Source organism: Heptranchias perlo, chromosome 5 (assembly GCF_035084215.1).
Source record: "Heptranchias perlo isolate sHepPer1 chromosome 5, sHepPer1.hap1, whole genome shotgun sequence".
NCBI classification, from domain to species: Eukaryota; Metazoa; Chordata; class Chondrichthyes; order Hexanchiformes; family Hexanchidae; genus Heptranchias; species Heptranchias perlo.
The window spans coordinates 129,718,338-129,733,109 of record NC_090329.1 but is presented as its reverse complement, the minus strand read 5'-3'; the positions used below and the strand labels follow the sequence as shown (position 1 = coordinate 129,733,109).

Here is a 14,772-nt window from a genome sequence, read left to right as displayed (position 1 = left end):
GGGCTCATGGGAGTGAGGGTAATACATTAGTATGGATTGAGGATTGGTTGACGGACAGAAAACAGAGAGTAGGAATAAACTGGTCATTTTCGGGTTGGCAGGTCGTAACTAGTGGGGTACCGCAAGGATCAGTGCTTGGACCTCAGTTATTTACAATCTATATTAATGACTTAAATGTAGGGACCGAATGTAATGTATCCAAGTTTGCTGACGATACAAAGCTAGGTGGGAAAGTAAGCAATGAGGAGGACACAGAGTCTGCAAAGGGATATAGACAGATTAAGTGAGTGGGCGAGAAGGTGGCAGATGGAGTATAATGGTATTCAGAGGGATTTGGGTTTCCTTGTGCACAAGTCACAGAAAGGTAACATGCAGATACAGTGAGCAACTAGGAAAGTAAATGGTATGTTAGCTTTTATTGCAAGGGTGTTGGAGTATAAAAGTAAGGAAGTCTTGCTACAATTATGTAGGGCTTTGGTGAGATCACACCTGGAGTATTGTGTACAGTTTCGGTCTCTTATCTAAGGAAGGATATGCTTTAGAGGGGGTGCAACAAAGGTTCACTAGATTGATTCCTGGATTGAGAGGGTTGTCCTATGAGGAGTGATTGAGTAGAATAAGCTTATATTCTCTGGAGATTAGAAGAATGAGAGGTGATCTCATTGAAACATATAGAATTCTTAGAGGGCTTGACAGGGTAGATGCTGAGTGGCTGTTTCCCCTGGCTGGAGAGTCTAGAACTAGGGGTCATAGTCTCAGGGTAAGGAATCGATCATTTAAGACTGAGATGTTCAGTTCCATTCGCAACCCCTCAGATGATGAAGCAGTCTGTACCCGTGTGCAGCAAGACCTGGATAACATCCAGGCTTGGGCTCATAAGTGGCAAGTAACATTCATGCCAGACAATGACCATCTCCAACACGAAAGAGTATAACCACCTCCCCTTGACATTCAACGGCATTACCATCGCCGAATCCCCCACCATCAACATCCTGGGGGTCACCATTTACCAGAAAATTAACTGGACCAGCCACATAAATACTGTGGCTACAAGAGCAGGTCAGAGGCTGGGTATTCTGTGGCGAGTGACTCACCTCCTGACTCCCCAAAACCTTTCCACCATCTACAAGGCACATGCGTGGATGAGTGCAGCTCCAACAACATTCAAGAAGCTCGACACCATCCAGGACAAAGCAGCCCGCTTGATTGGCACCCCATCCACCACCCTAAACATTCACTCCCTTCACCACCGGCGCACTGTGGCTGCAGTGTGTACCATCCACAGGATGCACTGCAGCAACTTGCCAAGGCAGCTTCGACAGCACCTCCCAAACCCGTGACCTCTACCACTAGAAGGACAAGGGCAGCAGGCACATGGGAACAACATCATCTGTACGTTCCCCTCCAAGTCTCACTTGGAAATATATCCCAACTTGGAAATATATCGCCATTCCTTCATCGTCGCTGGATCAAAATCCTGGAACTCCCTACCTAACAGCACTGTGGGAGAACCTTCACCACATGGGCTGCAGAGGTTCCAGAAGGCAGCTCACCACCACCTTCTCAAGGGCAATTAGGGATGGGCAATAAATGCTGGTCTTGCCAGCGACGTCCACATCCCATGAACGAATTTTTAAAAAAAGAGATGAGGAGAAATTTCTTCACTGAGGGTTGTGAATCTTTGGAATTCTCTACCCCAGGGGGCTGTGGATGCTCAGTCATTGAGTTTTATCAAGACAGAGATCGATAGATTTTTGGACACTAAGGGAATCGAGGGATATGGGGATAGGGCGGGAAAGTGGAGTTGAGGTAGCAGATCAGCCATGATCTTATTGAATGGTGGAGCAGGCTCGAGAGGCCGTATGGCCTACTCTTGCTCTATTTCTTATATTGTTATGTCTGACCTTCAGTACTCAAGTGACTATTATTCAAATGTGAGCCTTGACATTGAGTGCTGGCAGGCTGTAATGGGGGAATCGTTACAGCTAAAGAAAGAGAGAATTGTATTTATACCATGCCTTTATGACCTCAGGACGTCCCAAAGCACTTTACAGCCAATTAAGTACTTTTGAAATGTTATGTAGGAAAAGCGGCAGCCAATTTGTGCAAACAGCAATGAGATAAGGACCAGATAATCAGTTTTAGTAGTGTTGGTTGAGGGTTAAATATTGTCCTGGACACCGGGGAAAACTCCCCTGCTCTTTGAAATAGTGCCGTGGGATCTTTTACGATCACCTGAGGGCAGATGGGGCTCAGTTTAACATCTCATCCAAGAGTGCAGCACTCCCTCCGTACTGCACTGAAGTGCCAGCCCAGATTATGTGCTCAAGTCTCTGGAGTGGGATTTGAACCCACGACCTTTCGACTTAGAAGTGAGAGTGCTACCTGCCATTGAGCCACGGCTGACGCCACGGATCAGCTAAGCCTGATTCGGTCCTTGCATGAGCACCCCAAGCATGGAGGTCCAGAACCCTAGTGAGATTTTCCCTCACTAACCCAAGGTCAGTTTTATAACCCCTGAAATCAACTAGCTCGGCACAGACCAGGGACCAAACCTGGGACTTTTCTGGGTCAGTGTGGCTCAGCTACTGGATAAACTTGCTGAACTGTTTGGGATCTTAGACCTGTTTTTAACTAATCCTCACCTATAATGGGCAGATTTAATTATATGCACTGTTACTCTGTAAATAACACACACTTGTAAAGAACCGGTTACCTGTTTGCAATAGAGTCTCTCAGGCTGAACTCCTCATCTATGTTCAGTCACTTTTTAAGAACAAGAATAATGTTGCTGGAAAATTCAACTAATCAGGAACTTATTAGCACTAAATTCGGAAGCAGGGAGAAAAGGAGCAAGAGTGGGATTAGAGTTGGGAGGGAGGGAGCAGCGGGAACTGGGACTACCTAGGAGGGAGAGAGCAATAGGAGCCAGGACTGCAGCTAATAGAGATAGACAGAGAGTGAGGGATCGAGGGAGGCAGGCAGAAGATGAAAGTGAGATCTGGGTATACAAGCAGGAGGGAGGGATGACTGCGGCCCAGAGCGAATGAGCAATGGGAGCTAGGACTGAAGGTGTGATTGAAAGAGCAAAGATTAGGTTGAAGTAGAGTTGACAGCCACCTTCTTTACTGATTACTATACTGTTATTCCCCTGCTGAAAGAGTAGCAGAAGGTATCAAATTGCTTAAATCTAACAAAAATACACTCCATGAAACACTTCGGAAGTGTAGCAGGTAAACACGGCAGCTACTTTAAGCACAGCAAGGTCCCGTAAATATCAAATAAATAAATGACCAGTTAATCTATTTGTTGAAGAAGAAATGTTGCTAGGACACTTGGAGACCTTCCTGCTCTTCTTTGAATAGTGTCATGAGATCTCTTATGTCTATCTGAATACGCAGACTTGGTATCAGTTTAACATCTCGTCGGTAAGACAACACCTCTGACAATGTAGCATTCCCTCAGTACCACACTGAAGTGTTGAAGTCCTAGAGTGGGGCCTGAACCCACATCTTTCTGACTCAGAGACTAGAAAGCTATCAACTGAGCCAAGGTGACACTTGGAAATGAGGCACGTTATTTAAGAAAGGTGAGAGAGAGAGAAACCAGGAAATTACAGACCTGTTGGTCTAACATCAGTTGTGGGGAAGTTATTGGAATCTATAATTAAGGACAAAGTGACTGAGCACTTAGAGAAATTTGAGCTGATTAGAGAGAGCCAACATGGATTTGTAAAGGGTAGGTCATGTCTAATGAACCTATTTGAATTTTTTGAGGAAGTAACTAAAGTAGACGGGAATGTCTACGGATGTAGTTTTTATGGACTTCTAGAGGACATTCGATAAGGTTCCACATAAGAGACGGTTAGCTAAAATTAAAGCTCATGGAATTGAAGGCAAATTATTGACTTGATTAGGCAGTAGAGGAAAGAGAGTAGGAATAATGGGTACATACTTGAATTGGAAGGAAGTGACTAGTGGTGTCCCATAAGGATCTGTGCTGGGTCCTCAACTATTCACTATATTTATTAACAACTTAGACAACACAATAGAGAGCCATATATCCAAGTTTGCTGATGATACAAAGATTAGTGGCATAGTAAGTAGTGTAGATGGGAGCATAAAATTACAACGAGGCATTGATAGATTAAGTGAGTGAACAAAACTGTGGCAGATGGATTTCAATGCAGCTATGTGTGAGGTCATCCATTTTGGACCAAAAAAGGAAAAATGCGAGTATTTTTTAAATGGTGAAAAGCTGGGAATAGTGGAGGTCCAAAGAGATTTAGGGGTCCATGTACACAGATCACTAAAATGCAGTGGTCAGGTACAAACAATAATCAAAAAGGCTAATGGAATGTTAGTCTTTATAACTAGAGGGCTAGAATATAAAGGGAAGGAAAATTTTGCTACAGCTATACAAAGCCCTGGTTACACCACATCTGGAATACTGTGTTCATTTCTGAGCATCACACCTTAGAAAGGATATATTGGCCTTGGAAGGGGTGCATTGCAGATTCACCAGAATGTTACCAGGGCTCCAAGGATTAAATTATGCGGAGAGATTACATAAACTAGGCTTGTCTTCCCTGGAATATAGAAGGTTATGGGGTGATTTGATTGATGTTTTAAGAATTTTGAAGAGAATTGATAGGGTAGATAGAGAAACATTTTCCGCTGGTGGGGGTGTCTAAGACAAGGGGACATAACCTTAAAATCAGAGCCAGGCCATTCAGGAGAGAAGTTAGGAAACACTTCTTCATGCAAAGGGTGGTAGAAGTGTGGCAAACTCTCCCACAAAAAACAGTAGATGCTAGCACAGTTAATAATTTTAAATCTGAGATCGATAGATTTTTGCTAGCCAAGAGTATTAAGGGATATGGAGCCAAGGCAGGTAAATGGAATTAGGATACAGATCAGCCATGATCTCATTGAATGGTGGAACAGGCTCGAGGGGCTGAATGGCCTACTCCTGATTCTATTTTCATATGTCCCTCTGTTCCTAAAACGAATTCCAGAAGACCGCTGAGACCATAAAGCACATCACCCAACATTCCAGCTACCTTTTGTATGCAGTGATAACAGCTCAGCCAGGAAATCGTCCAGATGCCTTTTGAGAGGAGAGGAAATTGTCCCATTGGCGAGAAGGGAGTCAAAGGAGGAGGGACCAAGGGGAAAAAATAGAATTTTATTCTGAAAGGTACAGGGGAAATTTGGTACTCAGATGGGTTACAATGGCCTGGCCTAACCCACCCCATGCAGCATACTCTCTGTGACCTCAGGAGCTTTAATAATGGTCCTATTCATGAAAAGGCGAGTCAGTGTTTCAATTAGAAGAACAACTGCAGCCAGAGTTTAAACTCCGTATAGTCACTTCAACACAAACAGTATTGAGGACCTGAGCAGGACTTGGAAAGTCTGCTCTGCCTTAAACAATGGGTAAATATGTGTGTGTGTATTTTTTAAAAAAACGAATGCTGTAATAGTGGCTGTTGCAGTCCGAGCCTTTTACAATGCAAATTGTCAGCAGAGTAACATTCCATGGGAATGAAGCCACACAGAATAATAACTGCATATAAATGAGCATCTTGATTCATGAGCCATAAGATTACTGATCAAACAAGAGATTTAACGGTTTAATTAAAGCACTTTTACTTTTGCATTTCAACATCGTTTTCTAGGATCCTGGACCACTCTCTCTCTCTCTCTCTCTCTCTCTCTCTCACATTGTGAGTCAGAACTGATCTCTTTAGGTGCACTGAGCTCCTTTCTGCAGTCTGGAGATTAAAAGTGCAAACGTGAGACCAGGTTCCTTCTCATTTCCTTCCCCATAACCGGTGACCTTAACTCAAGAATGCCTATACTTTCATTGCCTACCCCAAACCACAGCTGACAGAGGAACTTTGGGCTAAAGTGGAAAAGCCCCTGTAAATGGGGCTACGGGGAAAGGGCAGGGGAATGGAACTAATTGGATAGCTCTTTCAAAGAGCTGGCGCACGCATAATTGGCGGAATGGCCTCCTTCTGTGCTGTATCATTCTATGATTCTATGAAATAGTTCTCATGATCAAGTATTCAATGTACCCTTGACCACCCACCTTCACTTACCCTCACCAATAAAAAAAAATCCCTTTTTGAAGTGAGGTGGGAGGGACAAGAATTCCCAATGAGACAAAAGGGTTAGTTTAAGTAATTCTTTGTAGCATTCTCTCCTCTGGGTTTAAGGACAAAGTCTAGGCTGACGCTTCAGTGCAATACTGAGGGAGTGCTGCATTGTCAATTGTGTCTTAGCGATGAGACATCAAACTAAGATCCCATTTGATGATTCCTGTGGATGTAAAAATTTGAAGGAAGAGCAGAGAGTTCTCCTGGTGTCCTGGCCAATATTCCTCCATCAATCAACGTCACCAAAAACAGATTAACTAGTCGTTTATCTAATTGCTGTGTGCAGGACCTTGCTGTGCACATATTGGGTTGCTACATTTGCCTACAAAACAACTGTGACTATACCTGAAAAATAATTCATTGGTTGTGAAGTGCTTTGCAATGTCTTGAAGATGTGAAAGATTTTATATAAATGTAGGTTAGTTTTATTCTTTCAATGAGGACCTTCAAGTTACTTTACTGTGTGCTCATGTTTCTTTTAACCATTGATAATTTTGAAAACCATTAACTTGCTAGACACGCCCAGCTTGTTGAAGAGTGCTGTGAATTTCTATGGCTAATTGTGCTACTAGACTTGGTCTGTTCTGCAGATTGTCAGTTTGTATAAACATAAAAAGCCCTTAACTTTCATCTCAGTACTTCACAGGATTCAATCTCAAACCATCTTTCTATGTCTGTTTTAAAAATCTTTTCACAAACTCACAAGATAGATATGGATTAGGAAGGCCATTTTTCCTCTCCTCGCTCCTCCACTCAGTAGGAACCCACAATCCTCCCACTGCAGCATCTAATTGTTTCTGAAATGATACCGGGGTGTTTTTTTGTCTCCACTACCCTACCTGGAAGTCCATCCCATGTGCTGATCATTTTCTTTACAAAGAACATCCTGATACCAGTCTTCAGCCTGCTTTTCACCAGTTTAAAATGGTATCCTCTTGTATTACTGTAATGTTTTAATTTGAAGTAATGTTTCAGATTTACCCACTGTTTAATGTCTAATATATTTGAGATCCCCTCTGAATCATCTCCTTCTTAGGCTGAAGACCCCAAAGTTCTCCAGTCTTCCATAACTCTGGCATTAGGGATCAGCCTCACTGCTCTTCTCTGCACTGTCTCCGGGGCTGGACTTTCTCCCTTGCTTCCCAGTGATGAGAAATGTTCACAGTATTAAAGAGTGGTCTGATCAGTTTAAGCATAACATCCTCCAACTCATACCCTACTGTTCTTAAGGATGTTGTGCACACGTGTTTATGGTAGTCATTGTTTTTGGGTTTTGCGCTAGGTATTTTCTCAGGTTCATCGTCACTGGTCACTCCTGTGAGTGGTTCTCATGTCCCCTTCATTCCAGAGTGCACTTCTTTCGACCCAATATCTAGCCAAATGATAGCATAATCTAGAGATCTTAACAGAGACCCTTTACTCCATACACCAGTTACTGGAATGTATCAAGAGCTGCTCATGAACTCTCCTCTCAACGGACAGCGGACTGGATAGGTACTCATACAGAATTGAAACACAGGATTGAACCAATAACTAGTTTTTATTTACGTAAAAACGATTAATGAACAGTACACAGTTTCAAAAAGTGAGCTATATTCTCCCTACAGTCATTGATATATAAAACAATGAAGATGCAACTCGCTATCTCTCTTAAACATGGGCCCTAAATCTCCTCCCGATATCCCCACCATCACAGAAGCCAGTCTTCAGCCAATTCGATTCACCCCACGTGATACCAAGAAACGGCTGAGTGCACTGGATACAGCAAAGGCTATGGGCCCCGACAACATCCCGGCTGTACTACTGAAGACTTGTGCTCCAGGACCAGCTGTGCCTCTAGCCAAGCTGTTCCAGTACAGCTACAACACTGGCATCTACCCGACAATGTGGAAAATTGCCCAGGTATGTCCTGTCCACGAAAAGCAGGACAAATCCAATCCGGCCAATTACCGCCCCATCAGTCCACTCTCAATTATCAGCAAAGTGATGGAAGGTGTCGTCGACAGTGCTATCAAGCAGCACTTACTCACCAATAACCTGCTCACCAATGCTCAGTTTGGGTTCTGCCAGGACCACTTGGCTCCAGACCTCGACAGCCTTGTTCCAAACATGGACAAAAGAGCTGAATTCCAGAGGTGGGGTGAGAGTGACTGCCCTTGACATCAAGGCAGCATTTGACCGAGTGTGGCACCAAGGAGCCCTAGTAAAATTGAAATCAATGGGAATAAGGGGGAAAATTCTCCAGTGACTGGAGTGATACTAAGCACAAAGGAAGATGGTAATGGTTGTTGGAGGCCAATCATCTCAGCCCCAGGGCATGGCTGCAGGAGTTTCTCAGGGCAGTGTCCTAGGCCCAACCATCTTCAGCTGCTTCATCAATGACCTTCCCTCCATCATAAGGTCAGAAATGGGGATGTTCCCTGATGATTGCACAGTGTTCAGTTCCATTCGCAACCCCTCAAATAATGAAGCAGTTGGAGCCCGCATGCAGCAAGACCTGGACAACATCCAAGCTTGGGATCATAAGTGGCAAGTAACATTCGCGCCAGACAAGTGCCAGGCAATTACCATCTCCAACAAGAGAGTCTCACCACCTCCCCTTGACATTCAACGGCATTACCGTCGCCAAATCCCCCACCATCAACATTCACCAGAAATTTAACTGGACCAGCCATATAAATACTGTGGCTACAAGATCAGGTCAGAGGCTGGGTATTCTGTGGCGAGTGACTCACCACCTGACTCCCCAAAGCCTTTCCACCATCTACAAGGCACAAGTCAGGAGTGTGATGGACTACTCTCCACTTGCCTGGATGAGTGCAGCTCCAACAACACTCGAAGCTCGACACCATCTAGGACAAAGCAGCCCACTTGATTGGTACCCCATCCACCACCCTAAACATTCACTCCCTTCACCACCGGCGCACAGTGGCAGCAGTGTGTACCATCCACAGGATGCACTGCTGCAACTCGCCAAAGTTTCTTCGACAGCACCTCCCAAACCCGTGACCTCTAACAACTAGAAGGACAAGAACAGTAGGCACATGGGAACAACACCACCTGCACATTCCCCTCTAAGTCACACACCATCCCGACTTGGAAATATATCGCCGTTCCTTCATCGTCGCTGGGTCAAAATCCTGGAACTCCCTTCCTAACGGCACTGTGGGAGAATCTTCACCACATGGACTGCAGCGGTTCAAGAAAGCGGCTCACCACCACCTTCTCAAGGGCAATTAGGGATGGGCAATAAATGCTGGCCTCGCCAGCGACGCCCACATCCCATGAACGAATTTTTAAAAAAGACCACTTACTAGTTTAACTCTTCCTGGCTAAGTTGTTTCAGGTATTTAAAACAAAGATAGCCTTTTGTCTGCTGGCTGCAAAGTTCACACATGTTCTGATTGCTTTGTCTTTTACTGAAAACTGATCATATCAAACAGTGGAATGAATCTTTTCAATGGACTCAAAAAGCTGACAATCAAAGTTACTTCCTCTAGGTTGAGAGCCTATTCTATGATGTGTGACTAGGAGCTTTCAGAAGTCTGCGTGGCTATGTGCCACACACTGCAAGTTGAATAGAACACCACCTCCAAAAGCAAAGTATTGCAATCGTACTTCTGTGGGGCAATGGGCTCATCTCTTAACAATAACCTGAGATGTTTGGGATTGTCGATAACCACCCCCTGGGATAATTGATTAACTAACACTTAGAAACACTATTGTAGGGCAAAACAAGTTACTTTTGTCCTAGACAGCAATCTGTTCTGAATTGATAGCTTCTGCAGTCAAAATGTGTTATGTGGCCTTGTGAATTAACCCCCATGCAAGTGCATTCTAGCAATAAGAGAATGCAAGTTGAAAAATTCAAGAGGCAAAAATCCATTTTGCCATAATGGTTTTCTTTCTTTGTATGTTGATGAGGAGATTGGAACACATTTTGATTTGAGTGAAGATATGCCCAAGGCAGCTAACGATTAAGTGATCTTTTTAAACTACATAGGCCCAATAGTGAGTCTGTATCTTATTTTAACTTTGATAAGTAACACAGCTGAAATGTTGTGCTGTAAGAGGTACAGACAACTGAAATAAAAATTAATAAATATGATTTTTAGAGAACTCCTATTCAACTATCTTGAACTTCATGATAATGTAAAGGATATATAGAAGATAAAATATTTTTAAAAATTGGATTTTTAACTGATCTGGAGATCAGTTTTTATTTGATAAAGGAAGAACCTTATTTGTTCCAAGAATTTGATCTTAAAGGATCTACCTAGAATATTTAACCACTTTGATGAAAGAATTGATGCAAAATCTGAATCCTGTCACTAGTTTACTCAGCATGCAGCAAAAGTTCTACGATACAGCATTTGCCTGGTCTGTAGTGGAAGTTAAAGGTTAAAGCTCTGTGTGAGAATCCAATCACTGTACAACCATCTGTAGACTACGGGGATTAAATTGGTTAACCCCCGAAAATGGGTGGTGGTATCGCTCAGTTGTTGCAATGCAGGCAGCATGTAATATTCGTGCTGCCTGGTGATTTCAATGATTGCTGCGAGCAGCCAGTGCTACCTGTGCTGTTGAGTGGCTGCACACACCAGCAGGGGGCCCTGATATCGTGAGTGACCAGCACCACTCAAAGGCAGCCTGCACCTCTTGAAGGGGAGGTGTACTGTGGCTGCAGGTAGTGGTGGAAGTCAATTGTGAAGTGAATCTGTGCTACAATATAGTGAAGCATGGTGATGATGGGAGCGCTGGAATTTTTAAGGAGCAACCACTTGGCTGCACAAGGTTTGCGGGACTCTTATGTTTTCAAAATATAAGGTACAGGTCTAATCGGAGTCTGAACAGAGGTCAGACATCGCACGCGTAAAGCACAGATGCAGGTCTTGTCCTTATGTTTAAAAATTGCTGTTTAATTTTAAAATATTCAATAAAGATTGCCCAAAACTACATCCCACACCCTCCAATCTGCATGTCAGACCCCACCAATCTACCGATCTGAGTTTGTACCTGGCCTGGGAGACAGCGTACACCAAGGTTCTCTGATGTACTAGAGGCCTTGGTGCAAGAGCTGAATAGAAGGAGGGCATCCTATATCTGCGGGGGGGGAGCATGGATGCAGTGCAGGAAGAAGTGCAATGATTTGACATGGGTGGTCATCCATTGCTCTCCAATAACCTGCTCTCCGATGCTCAGTTTGGGTTCGCCAGGACCACTCAGCTCTAGCCCTCGTTACGGCTTTGGTCCAAACATGGACAAAAGAGCTGAATTCCAGAGGTGAGGTGAGAGTGACTGCCCTTACATCAAGGCAGCATTTGACCGAGTGTGGCACCAATGAGCCCTAGTAAAATTGAAGTCAATGGGAATGAGGGGGAAAACTCTCCAGTGACTGGAGTGATACCAAGCACAAAGGAAGATGGTAGTGGTTGTTGGCGGCCAATCATCTCAGCCCCAGGGCATGGCTGCAGGAGTTTCTCAGGGCAGTGTCCTAGGCCCAACCATCTTCAGCTGCTTCATCAATGACCTTCCCTCCATCATAAGGTCAGAAATGGGGATGTTCCCTGATGATTGCACAGTGTTCAGTTCCATTCGCAACCCCTCAAATAATGAAGCAGTCTGAGCCCGCATACAGCAAGACCTGGACAACATCCAGGCTTGGGCTAAGAAGTGGCAACTAATATTCGTGCCAGACAAGTGCCAGGCAATGACCATCTCCAACAAGAGAGAGTCTAACCACCCCCCGCCCCCCCTGCCTTGACATTCAACGGCATTACCATCGCCGAATCCCTCACTATCAACATCCTGGGGGTTACCATTGACCAGAAACTTAACTGGAGCAGCCACATAAATACTGTAGCTACAAGAGCAGGTCAGAGGCTGGGTATTCTGCGGTGAGTGACTCACCTCCTGACTCCCCAAAGCCTTTCCACCATCTGCAAGGCACAAGTCAGGAGTGTGATGGAATACTCTCCACTTGCCTGGATGAGTGCAGCTCCAACAACTCTCAAGAAGCTCAACAACATCCAGGACAAAACAGCTCACTTGATTAGCACCCCATCCACCACCCTAAACATTCACTCCCTTCACCACCGGCGCACCGTGGCTGCAGTGTGTACCATCTACAGGATGCACTGCAGCAACTCGCCAAGGCTTCTTCGACAGCACTTCCCAAACCCACAACCTCTACCACCTAGAAGTTCCCCTCCAAGTCACACCATCCCGACTTGGAAATATATCGCCGTTCCTTCATCGTCGTTGGGTCAAAATCCTGGAACTCCCTTCCTAACAGCACTGTGGGAGAACCTTCACCACACGGACTGCAGCGGTTCAAGAAGGCGGTTCACCACCACCTTCTCAAGGGCAATAAATGCTGGCCTTGCCAGCAATGCCCACATCCCATGAATGAATTTTAAAAAGTGAGAGTTCAACTGTCAAGTGGCCTATCCTACTGAATGCACCACTAGCCTCGTCCACTGCTCCACGCACTACACCCCCCAACACCCACCTACCAACAAACTCTTTCAATCAGTACTCAACGCTTCCAATCAGACGCTTTATCTCACCCTCATACATTACCACTGTTGCAAGCCGCACACCCACAATTCACAGGTCACAAACATTGACAGCTATTCAACCATGACAACCACATCACCCAAACACCTTGCAGGACATTCACCGACATACTTTCCACTTTTTTGTAGGAGAAGGTGGTGCATTAGGTAGTAGCGATATTGGATTGGATGAAAATAGATAAAGAGGAGGTAGTCAAGAGATTGGCAGTGCTCAAAGTAGAAAAGGCACGTGGTCCAGATGGGATACATCTTAGGTTACTGAGGGAAGTAAAGGTAGAAATTGCAAAGGCTCTGGCCACAATCTTCCAATTCTCCTTAGATATGGGGAAGGTGCTGGAGGACTGGAGAATTGCGAATGTTACATCCCTGTTCAAAAAAGGGGAGAGATAAACCCAGCAATTACAGGCCAGTTAGCCTGACATCGGTGGTGGGAACAATAAGCCGGGACAATGTAAATTGGCACTTGGGCTAATAAATGAAAGTCAGCTTGATTTGTTGAAGGGAAATTGTATTTGACTAACTTGAGTTCTTTGATGAAGTAATAGAGAGGGTTGATGAGGGTAGTGCGGCTGATGTTGTGTATATGGAGTTTCAAAAGGTATTTGATAAAGTACCACATAATAGACTTGTTAGCAAGATTAAAGCCCATGGCAGTGTGGAAACAAAATTGGCCATGGGACAGAAAGCAGAGAGTACTGGTGAACGGTTGTTTTTCAGACTGGAGGGAAGTGTACAGTGGTGTTCCCCAGGGGTCAGTATTAGGACCACAGCTCTTTTTGATATATATTAATGACCTGGGCTTGGGTATAGAGGTATAATTTCAAAGTTTGCAGATGACACTTGGAAATGAAGGTAGTAAACAATGTGAAGGATGGTAACAGACTTCAGGAGGACATAGATAGACTGGTGAAATGGGCAGACACATGGCAGATGAAATTTAATGCAGAGAAGTGTGAAGTGATGCATTTTGGTAGGAAGAATGAGGAGAGGCAATATAAACTAAATGGTACAGTTTTAAAGAGGGTGCAGGAACAGAGAGACCTGGGAGTGCACATACACAAATCTTTGAAGGTGGCAGGTCAAATTGAGAAGGCTGTTTTTTAAAAAAAAAGTATATGGGATGCTGGGCTTTATTAATAGAAGGATAGAGTATAAAAGCAAGGAGGTTATGCTAAACCTTTATAATTGGATGGACTGGGGTGAAATCACAAGCTTTATTTGAAATCACAAGCTTTTGGAGCTTTCTTCCTTTAAAGGAGGAAAGCTCTGAAAGCTTGTGATTTCAAATAAAGCTGTTGGACTATAACCTGGTGTTGTAAGAAACCTTTATAAAACACTGGTTATGGCTCAGCTGGAGTATTGTGTTCAATTCTGGGCACCGCACTTTAGGAAGGATGTCAAGGCCTTAGAGAGGGTACAGAGGAGATTTACTAGAATGGTGCCAGGGATGAGGGACTTCAGTTATGTGGAGGGACTGGAGAAGCTGGGGTTGTTCTCCTTAGAACAGAGAAGGTTAAGGGGAGATTTGATAGACCTGTTCAAAATCATGAACGGTTTTGACAGAGTAAATAAGGAGAAACTGTTTCCAGTGACAGAAGTGTCGGTAACCAGAGGACACAGATTTAAGGTGATCGGCAAAAGAGCCAGAGGCGCCAATGAGAATCCCTACGTGGTCAGTTTTCAGTAAAATATTAAGATGCCTACGTGGCAAAGAAGCAGAATGTAAAATGGTTAGAAAGGGTTAATTAGCCTACAAAAACTCAGTACCCACGGACCAGTTGAACCAGGAACACTTCTCACCACGATGGACGTCTCGGCACTATACACCAGTATCCCCCACGATGACGGCATCGCTGCGACAGCATCAATACTCAACACCAACAACAGCCAATCTCCGGAAGCCATCCTACAACTCATCCGCTTCATCCTGGATCACAATGTCTTCACCTTCGATAACCAGTTCTTTACCCAAACACACGGAACAGCCATGGGGACCAAATTCGCACCCCAATACGCCAACATTTTCATGCA

The 14,772-nt window shown here is 44.4% G+C and overlaps 1 protein-coding gene across 1 annotated transcript in view; it reads left to right on the top strand.

Annotated features, from left to right (window-relative positions):
* brox (BRO1 domain and CAAX motif containing) overlaps positions 1–14,772 on the top strand; it is a 57,155-nt gene that overhangs the window by 10,244 nt on the left and 32,139 nt on the right. The gene's annotated exons all lie outside the window — the stretch shown is intronic.